This window comes from Marmota monax, unplaced genomic scaffold (genome assembly GCF_021218885.2).
Source record: "Marmota monax isolate L192 unplaced genomic scaffold, Marmota_monax_Labrador192_F-V1.1 WCK01_AAM20220418_F8-fsc00074, whole genome shotgun sequence".
Lineage (NCBI taxonomy): Eukaryota > Metazoa > Chordata > Mammalia > Rodentia > Sciuridae > Marmota > Marmota monax.
This window is the reverse complement of record NW_026694232.1, coordinates 1,581,490-1,603,992: the sequence shown is the minus strand read 5'-3', so window position 1 is coordinate 1,603,992 and position 22,503 is coordinate 1,581,490. Positions and strand designations below refer to the sequence as shown.

Below are 22,503 nucleotides of genomic sequence, written 5' to 3'. Positions count from 1 at the left end.
AACCCAGTTGTTTATTTCATAATTTTTTCATGCTAAAGTGGAAGTAAAATGGACCAGTAAGTGTTAAATTGAAATTGAAAGGGTTTGTTTTATGAAATTACTTCTTGAAATTTTCTTTTATAAAGGACACAGTGGTATAATTTTTCCCCTAAGGATATTCGCAATTCTGTGATGAAGATAAAACAAGAAGTACAAAATAGTACTGTAGTGGAGGTTAAAAACAGTGTTATGAACTTCCTAGGGAAAAGACAGTCCCAACCTGTTGAAAAAACATTCCCTTCAACAAAAACTTTTGTGGACAAAACTGTACTCCCAACCTATAACATATCTTGAAATTCTAATCCCCAACACTTTTAGAATATGAATTGTATTTGGAGATAGAGCCTTTAATGAGGCAATTAGAGCTAAATTAAAATCACATAGGTGGGCCCTAATCCAGTAGACTAGTGTCCTTATGAGGTAAGACTCGGAGGATGTACATGCTGAGAAAAGACCATTTGAGAACACAGAGAAACAGATCAGCAGCAAGGCAAGGAGAGAGGCCTCAATAAAATGAAACACACCAATGCCTTAACCTTGGACTTACCTGCAGAGCTATAATAAAGTAAATTTCTATTGTTTAAGCCACCCATCTGCAGTATTTTGCTATGCCATGCCTAGTAAACTAATACATTCTTTATCACAGGAAAAAATTATTGGTCGGTTTAGTAGACTGAAAGATAATTAATCTTGAACCTCAGATTCTATTTCCCCCTGTAGAACTAATTAAAGCACTAAGTTTCTAGATTAGACACCACAAACATAAGACCTAAGGGGCTAGTTAATGACTAAACTGCCTACTGCAAGAAAATAAGGAGTGGTGGGGACTGTAGCAAACTAGGGAGTTCATGGTCAGAAGAAAGGTGCTGATGCTGCTCATTGTTAATACTTTACGTTATGAAAGAAAACATACCTCGCTGGATATGACTTAAAGGCTGCAAGTTGCAACTTTTGCCTGGAAGTGAGTTTCTTCAAATAAACCCTTTTATTAAATAATCTCTAAAGTTCCTTCCAATTCAACTTTCGAAAAATTTACAATAATAACCTTTTCTCTATTGGAAGCATTAACTAGGAGATAAAGTTAGCATTCCCAAGAAAATTTTTGCCTGGATTTATTAGTATTGCAAGCCATTTTGAAATCCACAGTTTAATCAAATTCTTTTCAGAAATTAATTAACACTGAATGATAGAAAAAATTAAAGGCTTTTCAACAATAATTTTTCATACTTGGGAGCATACCTGTGTTTCACATTTTCAGATGCATTTAGGCAATTATTATTATCCACACTTGACAAATGAGCAAATCTGGGTGCCCCACAGGTGCTTCAAACTTGAATGATTTGAAACCGAGTGGGTAGAAGGAGCTGGAAAGAGCATAGGCATTGGAGTCAGGTTGAATCTCTGCTCCGGTGGTTAGCAATATCACCTTGCAATACTAAACCTCATTATGCTTCAGTTTACCCAGTGTAAAATAAAGATGAACATTTATCAGAGGATTGTTGTGACTACTGTAAAGAAAACATAGAGCAACCTTATGCAGAGCTGGGGATACAGAGTGTGAGGATCAGCAGCAGCAGTGGTAGTAGTATTAAACAGGGCAATAACAGCAAAGACAGACCCATTGCATCCCCCGACATGCTCAAGACCCTTCAGTCTCTCTCTACACTGTTAAGAGGAAATAGAAACCTGTAGTATTTCCTCAGCCTGCTTCTGAGCCCATATTCCTTACATGCAGAAGTAGCAACGTCATGTGCGCAGGTCAAGCTACGCACAGAATATCTTATTGACCCCACTCTTCCCTCACATCTCTCCTCAATCCCCCATCAGTCTGCAAGGCAAGGAGAAAGGCTAAAACCTGTTTTGTTTCTCCATTTCAGCATCTCTGGAAACCCACCCCTCTTTTCCCCCTTACTGCTATTACCTCATTCCCTTTGCCAGGATGAATCCATGTTTCCAAGGTCTCTGCTCCATATTTTCTCTCTCTTCCCCTCTCACCTCACTCCTTATTCTTTCCAACCCCTATTTATGCCCTGTTTTTCTGGCCACAATAAGCCAACAAACAAGTAAAATGTTGATTATATGATTCTCATACTTAATCTTTGCTAGTAGCGTAATTTTGTCCTCATACTTTTAATGAAGTTCCACACTCCTTTGACATAGCTATGTATTTTAGTGGGAAACTGAGATTTTAGTACTTAAAAATAAGTTCAAATCCAGCATTCCATTAACTAGTGGCATAAATGTTTTTCATTACTGTTATTCCAACTAGACTAACTTCTTTTGAACAGGGACCTTGCCATGTATGACATCTCCATGGTCATTTTCAGTGCCCAGGACAAAGAAAGGAGTTAAAGTGGATATGAAGGAATTAAGAATAGGATACCCCAAAATGTGTCACTCCAATGTAGTATTATTTTGAGGTAAAGATACGTAAAATAGCAGTGCAAGAGGATTACTCCAACCTTCATATTCTCTTTTAAAAGTAAAATTCTCTGGTGAAAAATATTCTCCCAATACCAGAAGAAAAGTATTCCTATCACCACATATGGAAAGTTGAGGCCAGGAACTTTGTTATTCTAATCTAGTTTTGGGCCACTTCATCCAGTTGACTACTTTAGCCTCAGCCCCTTTACACCATCACATATTCATAATTTACTATCTTTTGACCAATAGAGAACGGAAGGGTTTAATTTTGTATCTTCAGGTCTCCATTTCCTTATGAGAAATCTCTTGTCACATAAAAGTCTCATTAAATCTGTATGCATTTCTTCTGTTAATCTTTCTTATGTCAGTTTAATTCTCAGGCCTAGCCCCCGCCCCCCCCAACCACACACACACACAAAAAGAACCCTAAGAGGTTAAAGATAATATTTTTATCCCCCTAAAAATGAATGAGAAGCCAAGTTACTGCAAATCCACAAGTCTAGTAAAGTTGGAGGCAAAAAGTCCCCCAAGGTTTTCCCCAATTTGATGGGTTTTCCCCTCTGATAAACAGATTTGAGAAAATAAATTCTCCTAATTAAATGACTACATCTTTCAACTAAACAGAATAAAACTTCTAATGCTAGAACAATACTTTCCTTGATTGAAAAAAAAAGGACAGCATAGATTCTAGATTCTAAGATTAAGTAAGATTTTTTATGATTTAATTTTTGCATAAACATCCCAAATGCTATGGGTCACTTATTTATGCATCCATAAGTAGTAACTGGTCATTTTAATGTACCAACCAATATGATAGAAACAGGGGGTAGAGTTTGGGTTCCTGCTCTCAATTTTCTTATAGTCTAGGGGAAGCAAAAGTAAATAAATGATCATAAAAATAAATATTGACTTTGTAAAATTGAAAAATGCTATGAAAAAAAATCAGATAAAGACCATAAAAGAGGACACATCTACTTTAAACTTTAGGCAGTGATTTCAGGAAAAACTTTTCTGGAAATTAGTAAACAATTTATAACATGAAGAAGAGGATTTGGTTTTGCATCTTTAGAATATAAATCCAAATTGTACAAATGCAATGAAGAGATTAATTTTTATTTTGAAACTGCTTTCATATTTTTAATAATATCAGTGTAATCCATAATGTTTTCTGGACTCAGATCCTGTGGAAGACTGGGATGACTCATATCTTCTGTACTGTGCAGATAAATCTAATACACAACTGCTAGGGGATCAGTCCATAAATGGTGTTTTCTGAACATTTAAGAAAGGGTTAAAGGTAATGAGACAAGATAAGTATGTATGATTTAGACCACACCATGCCAGTCACTTAAATTAAGAGGTTAGTATGCTCATTAACCAATCTGAAGAACCATTAGCACCAGAAAATAAAAGACAGTGAAAATAAGTATCAAGGAACAACATATTACAATTAAATTAATGGAGTTTAGGGAGGATCCATGAAAGTTCCCGCAGCTTCTGCCGTTTCTTTATAATGTCATGGTTCTAATTTACCTCATTTATATTAATGAATGGAGGATTGCGGAACTATTAGCATGATTGAAAATTACACTAATGCTCAGTAAATCTACCCCTAATTATTATGATTAATGAGAAGTTGATCATCTTGGACCAGATTAACAACCTAAAGCAACTGAAATAGAGCAAAAGAGCTTTTTCTTGCTAACCCAGGTCTTTACTCTTTTTTATTTAATGAAACCCTGAGCAATCTACTCAGTAATGTTATATACTAATTCACTGTAACCATCCATTTACATAGATTATATTTTCACATTTATGTATTTATTTGAAATAATTACTTCCAAGTGCATTAAAATGTGGTCTTCTGATTGGCTTTATGCAGTGTTAATGTTCCAGTACGAAATTGAATAATAAAACCAACCATATTTTTTCTCTACCTGGTTCTAAGTCATCCGTTTGAGTGTTATCTTCTCCAGGGAGAGAAATTAAATCTTTGTACTCAGCACAGTCAACTATTAGGAGATACATGTCTCACCTATTTATTTATTTAAATATTGCTACTTTTCAAAAAGAGTGTGAAGTGATAAATGGTAGAAAAATTAAAATATATTTTAATCATCTCAATATCTGACTTCATTTTCTTCATCTAACACATGTGAGCTGTTTTTCTTAGCCTCAATTTCAATTATGAACTTTTCCTTAATTCTGACTGCAGTATGCTAGCAATGCCGTATGTTTTGGTCTAGTTTATTTTCTACCTTCTGCTACTGATAGGTGTCCATGAAAACAAACCTATACTCAGTGCTACTCTCGGTGAGTGCAGTGGCCTAAGATGTGTACTTTGACAGCACAAGCACAAAGCCGTCAAGGCTATTTCTCTGGGCTCCATAACAGGCTTTTAATGAAGTAGAATTTCACATTATAATGGCCTTCATGTCCCATCTCAAATCTGTACTTATTTTACTTATTATCAAGACTTTCTTGCTCTGTTATGGGATCTTTGCTATAAGAAATGTAAATAACACAAATGTAATTTCTCCAGGCTTGACCATAGTATAAAAGTTAATAAATTAATTCACAAAAATATTTATTGAGAGATTTCTCTGTGCCAGGCCTTGTGCTGAGATGGGGTTTAAAAAGTGCATAAGAAAAAAATATGCACATACTCATGGAGATTCCAGTTTAGTTGAGGACACAGAAATGGGAAATGTTGAAAGAATTTTATAAAAGTGAAAGAAGAATAACATATAATGGTACAAATAATGGCGAAAGCAAGATTATTGGGGAGATCAGTAAACACCTCCATGAGACAATGAAATTTTAAAAGAGATTCTGAGGGATAGGATAGTTGCTAGAAGTTTTTCCTGGCAGGAAAAACCAGGACTTTGGGAAATAAAATGTTGACTCTCACTGAATATAAAATAAAAAATACCAATAATAAAATAGAAATTGCGCTTAGGGTCCTACAGAATGTTAGGGTCTGAACCTTACCAGACTGAGGTTTTAGAACCTTGGGAAATTATTTAATCTCTGGATTTTAGTGCATAAAAATGGAGATTATATGTGCTATGTATAATGGCTGTGAGGATTATGTTAGATTCTATCAATGTGTCCTTGGCACGAAGTGAGTCCTCAAAGAACAGTAATATTCTTTTCTTATTAAAAAGTAATGTGAGGAGTAAAAATTTGTTCCCATGATGTAGGCTCCCTATTTACCTCTCTTATTGTTTCTCTTGCTGAGAAAAAAACTTTTTAGTTTAAGTAAGTCCCATTTGTTGATTCTTGTCATTAACTCTTGTGCTATGGGTGTCCTATTAAGGAATTTGGAGCCGGACCCCACAATATGTAGATCAGAGCCAACTTTTTCTTCTATCAGACGCCGTGTCTCTGATTTGATATCAAGCTCCTTGATCCATTTTGAGTTAACTTTTGTGCATGGCGAGAGGAGGGGATTCAGTTTCATTTTGTTGCATATGGATTTCCAGTTTTCCCAGCACCATTTGTTGAAGATGCTATCCTTCCTCCATTGCATGCTTTTAGCCCCTTTATCAAATATAAGATAGTTGTAACTTTGTGGATTAGTCTCTGTGTCCTCTATTCTGTACCGTTGGTCCACCCGCCTGTTTTGGTACCAGTACCATGCTGTTTTTGTTACTATTGCTCTGTAATATAGTTTGAAATCTGATATCGCCATACCACCTGATTCACACTTCCTGCTTAGAGTTGCTTTTGCTATTCTGGGTCTTTTATTTTTCCATATGAATTTCATGATTGCTTTATCTATTTCTACAAGAAATGCCGTTGGGATTCTGATTGGCATTGAATTAAACCTATAGAGAACTTTTGGTAATATCGTCATTTTGATGATGTTAGTTCTGCCTATCCATGGACAGGGTATATTTTTCCATCTTCTAAGATCTTCTTCTATTTCTCTCTTTAGGGTTCTGTAGTTTTCATTGTATAAATCTTTCACATCTCACTCCAGTAAGATTGGCAGCCATTATGAAGTCAAACAACAAGTGCTGGTGAGGATGTGGGGAAAAGGGTACACTTGTTCATTGCTGCTGGGACTGCAAATTGGTGCGGCCAATTTGGAAAGCAGTATGGAGATTACTTGGAAAGCTGGGAATGGAACCACTATTTGACCCAGCTATTCCCCTTCTTGGACTATTCCCTAAAGACCTTAAAAGAGCGTACTATAGTGATACTGCTACATCGATGTTCATAGCAGCTCAATTCACAATAGCTAGACTGTGGAACCAACCTAGATGCCCTTCAATAGATGAATGGATAAAAAAAATGTGGCATTTATACACAATGGAGTATTACTCAGCACTAAAAAATAACAAAATCATGGCATTTGCAGGGAAATGGATGGCAGTAGAGCAGATTATGCTAAGTGAAGCTAGCCAATCCCTAAAAAACAAATGCCAAATGTCTTCTTTGATATAAGGAGAGCAACTAAGAACAGAGCAGGGAGGAAGAGCATGAGAAGAAGATTAACATTAAACAGGGACGAGAGGTGGGAGGGAAAAGGAGAGAGAAGGGAAATTGCATGGAAATGGAAGGAGATCCTCATCGTTATACAAAATTACCTATAAGAGAAAATGAGGGGAAGGGGAAAAAAACAAGGGAGAGAAATGAATTACAGTAGATGGGGTAGAGAGAGAAGATGGGAGGGGAGGGGAGGGGAGGAGAGAGGGGATAGTAGAGGATAGGAAAGGCAGCAGAATACAACAGACACTTGTATGGCAGTATGTAAAAACGTGGATGTGTAACGGATGTGATTCTGCAATCTGTATTTGGGGTAAAAATGGGAGTTCATAACCCACTTGAATCTAATGTATGAAATATGATATGTCAAGAGGTTTGTAATGTTTTGAACAACCAATAAAAAAATTTAAAAAAAATTTAATGTGTCCATAAAGCCTCTTTTAGCAAATGCACAAAAAGAAATTTTGGGAACATTTCATGACAGTGCTTCAGATGTAGAAATAAAATGATTTCTAAAACTACTGAGGAAAATGGCTATGGAATCAATCAAATCTCTGTGAAGTCACTTTTCAGGGATGTATTAGGCATGTGTCCTTGAATAGGTTACTTTATCCTCTCTGAGCTTTGGTTTCTTCATATAAAAAATGACGATATAATGGAACCCAGGTCTTAGAGATTTACAATAAGATGACATACTGAAAGCTAAATTAATGCAGTGTTTCTGATAAATATTAAATATTCAACAAAGGTTAGCTGTTTATATTACTCTACTGTCAGTAATGGTTTTCAGAACAGCAGCAACAGGAATAACGAACCATCTCTGGTCACCCTTTTCAAGTTGCATACCCAAAATGAGTTGTGGGAAATCAAGTCATGGGAACACTATTAAAAAATGCATCAAAATGAAATAATTGAGTTCTGAACAATAATTACACTATTCCAGTATGTCAGATATCAGGGCTGGGCTAAGAATGGAGGGTCCTCTGCTGGTCATGATTGGGATCACCCATGTGTCTGCAGTTACTTCATGGTTCAAATGTGCTAGACTGTCCAAGATGGCCTCACTCACATGTCTAAAGGATGGAACCGACTATCAGTGGTGTCTCTCTTACATGGTGTCTCACCATTATGGAGAATAACCTGGGATTCTTCACAGTGTAGTCTTAGGAAGGCAAGAAAATGGGAACAAAAGCTTTAAGGTCTTGATAGGCCTAGGCTCAGAACTTATGAAACATCCTTACTGCCACCTTCTATCAGTCATTGTAAGTCATGAGACAGACCATGATGCAGGGAAACAGACTATGATGCAGGGAAACAGACTGGACATCTCCAGAGAGGAGCAGCAAAATCAAATTGCAAATGGCAATGCCTACAGGGTGAAGTGTTCCTATTTATTTATTTATTTATCGCAGCCTATCACATACAGCTAGTTGATATTCTCTACCCTTTCATAGTTGTAACACTGTTTTACTGCTTCACAAAACTTAATCTTTCTCCATTTATGTTTATTCTATTTCATACAATATATGAAACATGCAGAGCCAAATCACTCCATTTCAGTAGACTTCTACATTTATATTGCATTGGAATCATCAGGCAGCTTCAAAAAGAAACATTCGCCATCCATCAGATGTTCTGATTTAAATGAAAATACATCCAGACATTACCTTTTACATTTTGTTTTGTTTGGGTTTTGTGGAAAAATCCTCAGTTGATTCTAACCAGAACTAGTGCTTGAGAACTACTATATCTAATGTTTCCCATTTTTTTCTGAGTAAAGATATTAGTGGACTTGACATTCTACTTTTTGTGATACCACTTATTTTATTTCTCCTACACATCTGGTTATTGTTTCTCATTCTCATTCCTGAGGAATTTATTCCTCTATACTTAAACAATATTTTTCTCAGGGATCCTGCTTCTCTAATTTCATACATATACTAAGTGCATGATGACACCCCAATCTATGGTTTCAATATCTCTGAGTCCCACATTTATTATAACTACTGTAATAATTCAGTACATGGTAGTAATAACCCTTAAACTTAAACTTCAGATACATTTCACATATCTGCTGGACATCATATATGCATGCTACTTACATATCTCCAATTTAATTTACACTGATTTTGACAATTGTTTCTCCTCCTCCAGTTTTTTCCTTTTTCTTTTCTCTTTCTCAATGAGTATTACTACCACTTATACAATCGTGTAAATGAAAAATTCATTTGTCATTCTATATACATCCTTGTTACTTTATTCTCACATTCAAGTCAAGAGAGTTTACCTTCCTAGTATCTCAGCAACATCAGCTCACCTCTTTTTCCTCTGCTAATGCTTTAATTGAGGGCATCATCACATTTTATAGGTGGGCCCCTTGCTGGTCCCCTTGAATACCTTGATTCCCTGTTCCAATGGGGTTCCACACAAAGCCATAAAAACCATTCCAAAATACAAGATAGACCATGTTACCACCCAGTGAGAAGTATCTCATGCTTTGCCATGTTTGGAGAGAGAGTCTAAATCCATATTATGACAGACCCTAGGGAGGAAAATCTAAGGATTTCGCCTTGAAGACCAAGAAGAAATAATGAAGATTTTGGCTTGAAGCTTAATTTATGCAGAAAAGTGTTTTAAGAAGATTGATGTGGCAGTCTCAAGGGAAACTTGGAAGAAGGAAGACTAGGTGGGTAACTACTGTAATAATTCAGGCACATGGTAGTAATGACCCTGCTTAAGACAGTCATAATGCCACAAATGTGCTGACTGGACTCACTTATATTTATGATTATGAATCTCATACGGGCACTCACAAAAGCCAGACAATTCTACTAGAAATTCCATAGTAAATTTATTTTCCTTCTCTCTAAGCTAATCCATATTTCTCATTTCCTCTCTTCTCAAATCCCTAGTACACTCCCCACATACTCCTTATTATGTACTGCTCTGCTTACCTAATATTTATCAGGAAAAATAGATTTATATTAGAAGAAATTACCTCATCTTCCCACCAAGGTTTTCAACTCCACCTGTGTATTCACCATATTCTAACTATCAATTTCTGTGAAAGTAGCATCCCTGCTCCTTTTTTTTGCATTGACTTTTCCCATATCAAACCTACTCAGGGATCTGAAGGATGCACACCCTTTCTCCCCTTTATGCTAATTTTTCAATCTGATCATCCTAAAATAGGCTTCAATACTGTCCTTTAAAAATCTTAATTCCACTTCTCATTTCAACAAACTTCTCATCTCTTTTCTATACTTCTCAGAAGAAAAGTCTCAAAATAGTTACCTATATTTGGATATTCCACTCCTACACCACTAAAGTAGTGGCTAAAATAGTTTCACAAATTCTTTGACATTCACTTCAAAAGGTGGAGCATAATTTTCAGTAGGTATCCCCTTTGTGATACACATTTAATGAACAGAATAGTGCAGAAGTGACAGTGTATTCTCAGTGTATCTTCTGAGAACAGGTCACACACAAAAAAATTCACAGTCTCTCCTCTCTGACTCTTGATTTTTAGTTCTGTGGGAAAGCCTACAATGTTCAGAACAGCCCTGTGGAAAAGGTGTTGGTGCAAGGAACTCTGGCCTCCTGCCAACAGTCAGTGGGGAACTAAGACTTCCAGCCAAGAGCTTTGTGTCTGTGTCATCTTACAAAAATGATCTTTAAAGCTTCATATGACTGCAGCCCCACCCAAGATCTAACTGCTCCTGGTGAGAGACCATGAGCAAGAGAGAAAAACATTTGAATTCCTGATTGACAGTAGTTATGAAATAATAAATGTCTGTTGTTTTTAAGCCACTAAGTTTGGTAGTGTTTTTTTTTAATGTGGTAATACATAAAGTAATACAGCACCTCCCATTTTACTTTCCTCCCACTGCAATTAGATATTTGCAATCATCACTTCAATAAAATGATTCTTATATATTAAATTGCTTAATACCTGGTAAACAAATGAACAGTGTCTGGCCTTGAGAAGTGCTTATCTGTTTTTATTAAAATTGATATTACAACTAGCTATAGGAATACAGCAGTCTCTGACCACTGCTGTCTCATTAAACCCAATGGTTTCTGAACTTGTTCTTTCTGCTTCACATGGCACCAGATATAAGCAACTGTTACCCTCTTATTGAAATGCAAACTTCCCTCTAGCCTTCTAGGTATCACCCTCTCTTGTATTCTTCATGGCCAACTCTGCTCTGTTAGACCTCTAAATGTTGAATTTCTCTTGACTCTCTTTTGTGCTCTCCTCTGTTTTGTTTCTAGTCCCCATAGGTAACATTGCCCAACACTAGAGCTTTACATATCATTATTGTTCTATATATCAAATCTGATCTTTCCACCAGGCTCCAGACATGTGCACTTCCTTTTCAAATTCCCATGTTGATATCTCTTAGTCTTCTTAAACTTAGCATGTCCGCATAAGGACTCCGGATTCACTGAATACTTTCACTGTATGTGCTCTGCCACTAAAATATAAACTCTAAAAGTATAGGAAGTTTTTCTTACCACGGATTAAGTCCTGGGGATTATGTGCTTAAGCAGTGCCAGACACATAATGGCTATTCTAGAAATATATATAAATAAAAAATATTTCACTATCTATAAATAAAGAAAAGGGTGAGTAATTTGAAACACCCTAAAAATGTAAATAACTATTTCAAAATCCCATTTAAAACCTCAAAGTTATTTTTTTTCTTTTTGCAGAAGTTTTAATAAAATGTAAAATAATGTGGAGAGATAAATTATGGTACATTCCAAGCTTAAATTTTGACCTTTAAAATGGCTGGTATTATAAAATACAATAATTGATTATATTCTTTATTTAAATAACTGGAAAAATATTATAAAATAATATTTCCCTGCCATCGTAGATTTTTACCAAACTAAGCAGCTTCCAACAGCATTCATTTGTATCTGAAATAAAATTCATGAACCACTGTTTTTTCCAAATACTATTTTTTAATACATTTTTCAGTTGGCTAACATTCTGTTGACTTCCTAATATATACCAAACACTAAACACATACTGTGATATAAAGATAAATTATGCTTAGTTCTTGCCAGTTTACCTGACCATGGCAAAGACAGACATGAAATCAATAATCATAATACCATGGGAAAGTTTAAGGGTGTGTACTTAGAGATAAAGGTGACAGGACAATTAAATGTGATAAGGAAGTCTGGGGACACTTCCAGAGGACAGCACATCTTTTATGCTATAGTCACTATAAGATCTATCACAACAAAATAAGAAAAAAAATACATCCAATCTGCCACAAGTTTTTTTCCTTTTCTTCTTCTTTCTCTCTGATTTCTGCTTAAATAAAACATCAAGATGGGCTATTGGTTGCACATTTTTTTTTTCTGTGCCAATATACTGGATACACATTGTTAAATACACTTTTTAACCACTGCAATATAAATGCTAAAGTATTTATATTAATTCCACAAATGTTAACTATTAATTATTACTCAATGTTATTCATTTTGACTCTTTTTAATATCTAAATCACATGAATCACACTATTTTCAAATTTCCTCAGCTGTTAAGTATCAGTGATTCAAGCCTGATATGTTAAACTTGACATCACCAAAGTCCTATAAAAAGAATGTATTAGTCTAAGTAAAGTTGATTCTCTTAGCCCACTCAGTATGAAACAAACATTCTTTAAATCATTTTGCCTTTGACTATTGAACATCCAGTCCTCTGTAACCAAGGAAACAGGTTTCAGCTCCCAGTTTAACAGACAGAAGACAATTATCTGCCTGTGGTGTGGGCCTGTCCTCAGCACCTTTCTTCTCAGCTAATGCAACCCACTCTTTCACCTTTCCTTAACTTCTTTGTGCCCATGGCTTATATTAAAACTCTATTCTGCCACATTTTATCAATGTTCTACTTGTGAGACTTCCTAATAGGAAGCTACACACAATAATGAACTTTCTTGAATATTTGAGGCAGACTCTAACCTGCAGACTATAGAAAATATATGTTATATAATCTAGCAACAATGAATGTCTTTTAAAAACAACAATGATAATACTTTGGTGTTAAAATAACTGGAGAGACTGACTTCAGAGGAATACAGAAATCTAAGCATCTTGGCTGGGTAGTTCCAGCTCAGGATAGCTCCAGAAATTTCAGTCAAGCTATTGACTGGGGCTGCTGTCACATAAAGGCTTGACTACAGTCCTAAGGTGTGCTCCTAAACTTACACACTACTGTTGGCAATAGGTCTCACCGATTTACCACAATACCTTCTCTACAGGGTTGCTCATGACATGGCAGCTGCCTCTGCCAAAGTGAATGATTCAAGAGAAGCATGGACAGAAAGCCAGTGTACACACCCAAGATAAGTTTCATGGTCTTTTATAACCTAATTTCAGAAATGACCTAGGCATTCCTCATAGCATCTTGGATTTGGTCTTGAAGAAAACTACACAAGAATTTCAAATCCAAAAGGCAAGATCTTAAGGGCCAAACTGGAGACAGGCTACCTCAGGACAGCTGTGAGAATGAGATAAGTTAATATATGTAGAATTATATCTGGCTGATAATAAAAGTTATGTAAGTTTTATATACACACCATAATTGCCATTATCAGATTTAGAGTTAAGATATAATTCACTAACAGTTAAGATGGCGGGAAAGCCCAAAAAATCTTTTCATTGCTTCAAATGGCCTATAGTATAGGAAACTATAATCTTAGTATTATTATTATTTATGGGACTTTAACCATGTTATTTAATATTTTCTCCCTCCATTTCCTCATCTTGAAACTAGGGTATTGTGATTAAAACAAAATCTATATTATCCCTTCAATTTAAGTATATAATGACTCCACCATTTTGCACTTGCTCGGCCTAATGTTTCAAGACTCAGTAAAGAGGAAAAATACATTTCTTTCCCATCTTGCTCAAAACTTTTTTAAAAAATATTTTTAGTTGTAGTTGGACATAATAACTTTATTTTAATCATTTATTTAGTTTTTTAAGTGGTGCCAAATATCGAACCCAGTGCCTCATATGTGCTAGGCAAGTGCTCTACCACTGAGCAACAACCCCAGCCCAGCTGAGCCACAACCCTGGCCCTAAAAACTTTTAATGAAATGGTCAACTTATCATTTTCAAGCCTCTCTTAAAATCACTGCCTTTAAGATTTCTTTTTAAGCAACATCAGAAAGAATCTACAGGTTCTTTTCTGGATTTTGCATACAGAAATATATTTTCAGTTAGGTTTCCTTCTAGGAGAACTTTCACTTTTCCCAGTAGAGAACAATTTCCATTATAACTTCCTTACTCTTCTTGAATATTTATTTATCCTCATCTATTAGGCTCATCCTAAGCATCACCCATAAACATTATTTGCATATTCATTTTTACAGTCTTGAGATTTCTTCTCCAGTAAATTAATATACAATCTTCAACCACTTCTACTGCAATCCACTGTAGATGTTACCAGAATCAGCAAACTGTAAATATATCCTTATACTTTCAGTTAAGCTCTGCTGCAGACAATAAATAAGATTTCCAAATAATTCAACATTAATTCTTACTCTATAGTTTGCTGATACTCACAATCCACAGTTGAATTAATTAAAATATATTCTTATGAGTATGAGACACATGGTAAGTAGAACATTCGATTTTATTCTTAAAAGGCAAATCCATCAGCTGAGTGCTGTGGCACATGCCTATAATCCCAGTGGTTTAGGAGGCTGAGACAGAAGGATTGTCAGTTCAAAGGCAGCCTCAGCAGCCTTGAGGGGCTAAGCAACTCAGTGAGACTCTGTTTCTAAATAAAATGCAAAATAGGGCTGGGGATGTGTCTTAGTGGTTGAGTGTTGCTAAGTTCAATACCCAGTACAAAAAAAAAAAAGTAAGTCCATCATCTGGGTTAACTGGAAGTACTTATATATAAGTGGCTTTCAAGGAATCCATTCAATATCTTAGAAAAGGTAGCTTTTAGAATAAAATAGTATTTGATTCCTTAAAACCATTGAAGATTAGATTTCCAAAGCTTCCATCTATTTACTAACTGCCAAGTAATTCCAGAAATGATATTGATATGGAGATGGACAAATAAAAACAGAAAAACACTTTTGGCCCATTTTCTTAGTCCCAATTATTATTTAGAGTAATGATTTAAGATAAATATTCAAATCTTCATTGCTTTTCATTCATGTTGTTGCAATTGAGTATTCCTGATCAAAGGGTGAGTGAGAATCCACTGCTAAAGCTCAGTCGTAGAACCATGTTTAGTGCAAGGAAAATGGAACACAATAATCTTGCAGCATTCTTAGAAAAGGGAGGAATAAGGGCTGTTCATGAACTATGGTACTATCTATGCTAATTCTGAATTACAAAAGAATATAACTTAAAGGGACTTCAATAATATTCTAACTTTTACTTTACTGAGGACTCTGGAAAGTAGAGTAATGAAGTAGCTTACCAAAAGCTAACAATATGGTTAATGTTGAACCATACTTTCCTACTTTTTTCCTGATATTATTCCATTCACTCCATTTACAGTAGACCTTATGGACATATCTCCAGCCACTCTAAATCATCAACTACAGAGTCTGCCTCACTGTAGTAATCTCATGCTCACCAAATAAGACTCCCATCATCATAAGCAGACCTAAAACCTATTGCTGATAAGTCAGAAAGTTCACTTAGAATTAAAAGGTCCTTTGAGGGACAATAAATTAACTTTAAGAATCTGATGCAAAAAATGAGGACAAATGTTATCAAAAGAAATGAAGGGCTGGGGCTGTAGCTCAGTGGTAGAGTGCTTGCCTCACACATGTGAGGCATTGGGTTTGTTCCTCAGCACCACATAAAAAGAAACACATAAAAATATATTGTGTTCATTTACAACTACAAAAATATTTTTTAAAAAGAAATGAATATCAACTTATAAGTATAGCAATACAAGAAACCTTAAGTAAATCCGATTGGTTTGACTTTTTTTTTCCCCTTGGAACTGGGGATTGAACTCAGGGGTGTCTAAATTCTGAGCCATATCCACAGTCCTTTTTAATTTTTTTTTTTTATTTTGAGACAGGGTCTTGCTAAGTTTCTTAGGGCCACACCAAGTTGCTGAGGCTGGCATTGAACGTACTTGTTATCCTCCTGCCTCAGCCTCCTCAACCACTTGGATTATAGACATGTGCCACTTCATCTGGCTGGTTTTCCTGTTAAAATAACTTAATCTAATTAGGGGATGAGTGCTTACGTACTGTATCCAATTAGGTCATTTGGACTAACAGTATTACTTTGGGCATTTGTTCATTCTCAATGCTTATGCAACTTTACTTTCCCTAGAGATAACAAAATACCACTGACCATACAACAGATACACTCGCAGAAACACATACTACCTTTTCCATTTCTTTGATTTCCCAGATCATCATTTAATAAATGTAGCCATACTGCATACCCTAATGTCTTTGCCAGGGACCTCAATGAATCATGTGGCAGAGGGATTCTCCAATGTGTCACTCCTGCAATTCTGTTACAGATTGGGGAATTGCCTCATAATGCCCCTCTGTGATGTAATTCCACAGGACAATTTCTACTTGTGCATTTCTAGGGCCTGTGTGCAGCAGGCAACACAAGGGTACAATAGGATCTGCTTTGCCTACAAAATAGTAAGCACCCAGATTAGGATCTATTTTAACTGGATTTTAAGGTATTTATAATGCCTATTTTCAGGTACTCTATGCTTCTACATGATCCTGTGAGTAGCTATCAAAGAGTTTACCAGGAACATAATGCCAGCTGAGTCCCTGACAGTGATGAAAAACACATATGCTACAACAAAAGCAATTGAAAATTGGCCTGGTTTCCACAAACTAAAACTTGCAAGATTCTAATGTCACTAAGTACATTATCATGAAACAATTTTAAAGAAACTGTTGTCATAGTTCTCCCAAAGCAGATGTCCACTAAATTCATTTCACAATTTCTTGAATTTGGTTATTTTTTTTTTAGCGTCTGATGGAAGGAGCTTGTGTGTGATATATAAATAGAACATGCTGACACTTTCGAAGTAATTACTTTTTGAAAGATAGTTATTACATAAACAATTGATTACACTGCTAAGTGCTTATAAATACCTCATAAAACAAACTGAATATAAGCAATCATATTATCTACAAGCAGCAACTGATATAATTAAATTTACTATGATGGTACAAGATCATCTTTAGCAACTGCACACCGATTGAATGGAAGCAGTCTAACTAACTCATCAAGAATTAAAATTTATCTTGGGTTCAACAAATGTATTAGCTTATTTATAATGCAGGAAGAAAGCAAAACCAAGAAACACATTATATTTATATACACACACACACACACACACACATACACATATACATATGTAGAGTTATTTCAATTGTATAACTCTAACTGTGCTAGCATTTGTTTGAAATAAAAGTTCACTAAAGAAAAACAAACTAAGACATAAATAGATGTGATCTGTACATGAAATCAGTAATTGAGTCACTTCATTTAATTTTAAATGGCTAATGAAGTAATAGAAGCTTATATTCTGAGAAACTGAGGATGTCATATAATGAAAGTAAGAATCTTTGTTCAACAATGTCTGACACTTTGGACCACCTACCTGGTTTCCCTCTCAATTTTGTGACAAAGCCATTCTTTAAATATATTCATTCATTTATTTGTAAACAGTTATTAAGCATCTAGTATATTCCAACCATGGTATTAAACTTTAGAAATATAAATAGAAATATGGCAAGGTCCTTGCCCTCAAGGAGTTCACAGAATGAGTAGACAAAGACAGATGTGTACGAAAACAGTTTTAATAAGGCAATAAAGGAACTCTGAAAGAAGTCTGGGTATTACTCAATGTTGAAACAAAACTAAGGCATGAGTTCCTTTGGAGCGGGGAAGGCTCTGGTAGGGAGAACAGTTACCTGGAAGAAGCCATATGCAGGATGAGCAGACGTTTTTTCATCTGCCAGGGAAGGAAAAGTTGTCCCAAAGAAAGGAAACTACATTAACAAGCTACATTGGCAAAGGGGGAAGATATTAATTCGCCAAGGTTAATGCAGAGTTTACAAGTTGGGACATGGATTAATTAGGCAGAAACAAAGTCCTAACCTCCTGTCTTACACATTTTCCCCCTTTGATCTAATTTAGACACACTAATTCTCAAAACCGGCTTTATTTAATTGTTTCTACTTCCTTATTCTTTGAAAAAAGTCAGTAAAATGAAACTACTAAACTGTTTTCCCTTAAATTTAATATGCTATTCATTTACACATTTCTATATATAACTGAAACTGAATCAAAGAAGAAAATATTACACTGTCAATGGCCTATTTCTTGGGATGGATTTACTAGGTAAAGTGAAGAAATAACTTGTCTTCGCACCACAGTTTAGACTTTTAAACACTTTTCTCAAGTAATTCTTTGAATAGCTGTAATCCCAGGTACTAAGTGATCGAGGCAGAAGGATCACAAGTTCTAGGCCAGTTCAAACAATTTAGTGAGGTTCTATTTCAAAATAAAAAATAAAAAAGGGGATGTAGCTCATTGATAGAGTATCCTTGTGTTCAATCTCCAGCATCAAAAGCTAAATAAATAAATAAAAGCAAAAATAAAACTTCTTGCATTGGTCTTATAGCTAATATCTTGGGCATATCCCAGAAGTTAAGTTTTTAAAGTGTTAGAAAGTGCACTCTAATAAAAATTAAAGCAAGCATCTCACAAATAATAACAAGTTCCTCTCCTTTCCCTATCCCAGGCATAGTAGGCTAAGTAGCCAGCTGTGATAAAGAGAGGCTTGATCTGTTCTTTTATTTTTCTGTGCTCTGTACCCTCCACCAATGCACTGGGCTTTTCCTGCTCTTGCTGCCCAGAGGTTAGAAAGAAAATGAGAAAAGGCTGGTGGAGGTCTCTTTTGGCTATCAAGGCTGCCTCAGGATTGCATTAGAGTTCTCTTCCTAGACATAGATGCTGTGACTGACACCATCCCTACAATAAAAGAGGATACCAACCATGGGCTACACTGATGCTATAAAGAAAGAAAACCACACTTAAACAGGCTTTATATATATAAAGTAACAAAGAAGGGAAAGCCTCAGTGGAGTAAGACTGAAGCTACAGACAGAAGGAAAGAATTAAAGTGGAAATTTCTGATTGATAGAACTAAAACCTCAAAAAGGATGAGAAAAGGTGAGTCAAAAAGAAAAAAAGAAAAAAAAATCCCCCTTCATCATCTTGTTTTTATTCCAGAGCATCACCACCAGATACTTTTGTCTTTTTTCTTGGTAATATCCACTGGAAACAGCCATGAACCTCTGCCTAGAGATGCTCTTTTCATTGCACCTCTGCTGTTATATCAAAAAGAAAAGGATGTCCACACAGTCTGCCTTAAGCTCACCCCACTCTGCCTCCTGGTTCCAGTCTTCCTCATAACTAGTAAGTACAAAGATGTGTGTTCAGATTCCGCAAAAGGTCAGCAATCACACCTTGCTGTGAATTGCACATGAAGCCTGATGGCTAACATTAATGGAATGCCTATCAAGAGCCAAGGGCAATCCTGGACTGACCAGTGCCTATTTGAGGGGCTTCATCATTTGTCTCAGTAGGAATAGGAAACAAAGAAATACTCGGACATGATTGTTGATTCCTTCTGACTACATCCTCAAACCTTTTTCACTGCTTCCAAAATGGAAGGATAGACTTGAAGAGAATATTTAAACAGGTATCTGGTGTTTCAAAACATTGGGATACTAAGGGATTTCAGAAAGTGATTCTGGGAACTTTTTCTGAACTTCCTTTATTTGGCAATGAATGTAAAGGGATTGTTTTTTAAATAACAGTGGAAATTGATAGAAACCTTTAGAAATGGTACACTTGCCAACTTTTAAAATATGTAGTGAATTACGCTTGCAGTTTCACTTCAAGGAAAGGTCATATATAAATAGAAGATAATGTCATAACCGATGGCCTGCGGAGGCCATACTTCCTCATTGTATCATTTTCATTACTTGAATAACAATTTCAATCTTTCCTATCAATAAGAAAACAAATGTTTCCAATTACATTTTGAAAAAGCAATGGATTTTACCCTTTGAATTACATTTGGATTCATGAAGCATTTATTACAGGGAGTCTTTTGAAAAGATAAATAATATATTAATGTTAATGGATATAGGAATTTTAGAAATCTACACTAACCACAATTGAAACTGCAAATTCAATGAATTATCCAGAAGATGCATGCCCCAGCTCTTAAGTTAGAGACCTTTAATTACATATATAAATGTTTTATGAACTCCTTTTACCATGTCTTTTAAGCTAGCACAGACTCCAGTGACAGAAGAATAACAGGGGACCACTCAGGTCATCAAATTTTCTCATTCACATTTTACTAAGTTACTCTCCATGTTATACCATTTTAACATTCCCTGGATGTGCATTTTCATAGTATTTAAATTTCATTCAGAAGAATATTTACTGAGTATACTAAATTTTATCTCATTAGATTAAAAGAACACATATATTATATATAAATGCAAATGCTTTTATCATAAATATATAAAATATATACTCAGCCAAACTTAGCTAAAATGTTAGTATCCAGATGGCTTGGTGCCCTAAACATTCTGATTTTTTTTAAAGTCTTCTCATATTTATTTATCAATATTATCTAAACATGTCTAAGTCCCACTGTCAATCTAAAACATGAGAGTTTTGGTTAATCACAATACAGTGCACTCTCAATGTAGTCTAGTTTTCACTTAATGAATTAATTTTTATGCAAATTTAACCTTTAAAGGAGCTATAAACAGTTGTATTCAGGTTACATCTGCATGCATAACATTTATTTCCTAAATGGTTTAAGAGTAGAGGGGTAGGAAAAAACCCTATTTTTTTTTCAGTAATTAAAATGCCCCAAACATTTCATGTCAGGCTTACTAAATTTCTCCAGAGTGCTTATTTATTTGTTTTGTCAGTACTCCAGATGCCTGATTAGGGCATGGGTCTGATCCCCTTCAGTGAATATTCAGGAAAAAAACTAACAAATAAGAATTCTGCTAAATGGACCGATACTAATGGGTCAAACCCCTGATAGAATATGCCAATGCCTTACCTAAATAGACTCCAAGGAATGTGACATTAAAATCTACCAGAGAGCTTTTATATAAACAAGATTATGTAAGAGAGTAAAAGGTTTGTAAATAATTTAGATTTAAGTATCTTAATTTCCCTGAGTCCTAGTCACTGAGGACAGAGGACAGACTTGTTTTGAATGTGTTTGTGTGTTTGGTGTTGGTAAAGGAAGAAGAAGAAAAAAATAATCGAAAGTGATTAATTCAACTTAGAAATAACAGAAATACAGAATATAGATTCACCTTTCTTACTGTTTTGAGAGTGACATTGCATTCTGCTCTGGGAGACAGCCCACCACAGAACCTGGCATAAGAGCGACACTTGACAAAAGTTTCCTGAAATAATTAATTACCTAGTGCTGGGGCCCAGGGGAATGGACACTGACCACAGACACATGTATACATATGCATGGCTGCATCTTCCCACTTTACTCAACTAAAATGGTTGTTTCCATTGTTGTTTTTGTTATATGGAGACAACATTGACTTTCATAAAAATGTCTGCAAGGCAGGCGAATGAACATGACATATGTTTCCTATGTACATGTATGAAAACAACACAGTGAATCCCACCATCATGTACATCCATAAGAATATGATATAACTAGAATAAGATATATTCCATGTTTATATATTTTTCAAAATCAACTCTGCTGTCATGTATAACTAAAAATAGTATATATATATATATATATATATATATATATATATATATATAATTATATTATATATATGTATAACTAAAAAGAATATATATATATTATATATATATATATATATATATATATATATTATAATATATATAATTGTAAGGATCCTCATGACAACACAGTATAAACACTAATTACTGAACTTCATGTGAACTCCACAAGAGCAGGCACTTTGTTGTTGTTGCTGTTTGCTAATGTATTTCTAGTGTCTAGGACCATGCCTGACACGTGATATTGAATAAAGATTTATTGACAGAGAGGAAGAGGGGGAGAAGGGAAAAGAGAGAGAGAGGGAGGGGGAGGGAGAGCTTGAGAGAAGATGAAAAAAATGAAGAATGAGACAGGTCTGGGTCCTAGTGACCTGAATCTTCATATACTTTTGCTAACTGAATAAAATGGTTTTAACCAGTATAGTATAACAGTTGTAGTTATCAGTTTTGAAACTGGAGCTCATTTACTCTTACCTCTTACATTTATTAACCATATGGCTTGAGTACCATTTGTGAACCTTTTTGTGCCTCAATTCCCTTTTCTATAAAGCTAGGATAACCGTAATATTACAAATTTTCCACAAAAGTTTTTGTAATAATTAAATATAAAAATATATTTAACAGATACAATGAATATTATCTCCTACCTCCATGACTTCCTATTATAAATCTCCTCTAAGGTGA

General features: G+C 35.2%; 1 protein-coding gene across 9 annotated transcripts in view; it reads right to left on the bottom strand.

Annotated features, from left to right (window-relative positions):
- Naaladl2 (N-acetylated alpha-linked acidic dipeptidase like 2) overlaps positions 1–22,503 on the bottom strand; it is a 1,254,678-nt gene that overhangs the window by 804,608 nt on the left and 427,567 nt on the right. The window contains exon 1 of one of the 9 annotated variants that reach the window (XM_058586186.1): positions 1,279–2,796. The exons of the other annotated variants lie outside the window; for them this stretch is intronic. The gene's annotated coding sequence lies outside the window, so the exon portion shown is untranslated. Of the gene's footprint in view, positions 1–1,278; positions 2,797–22,503 lie in introns of those variants that run through there. 9 annotated transcript variants of the gene reach the window in all.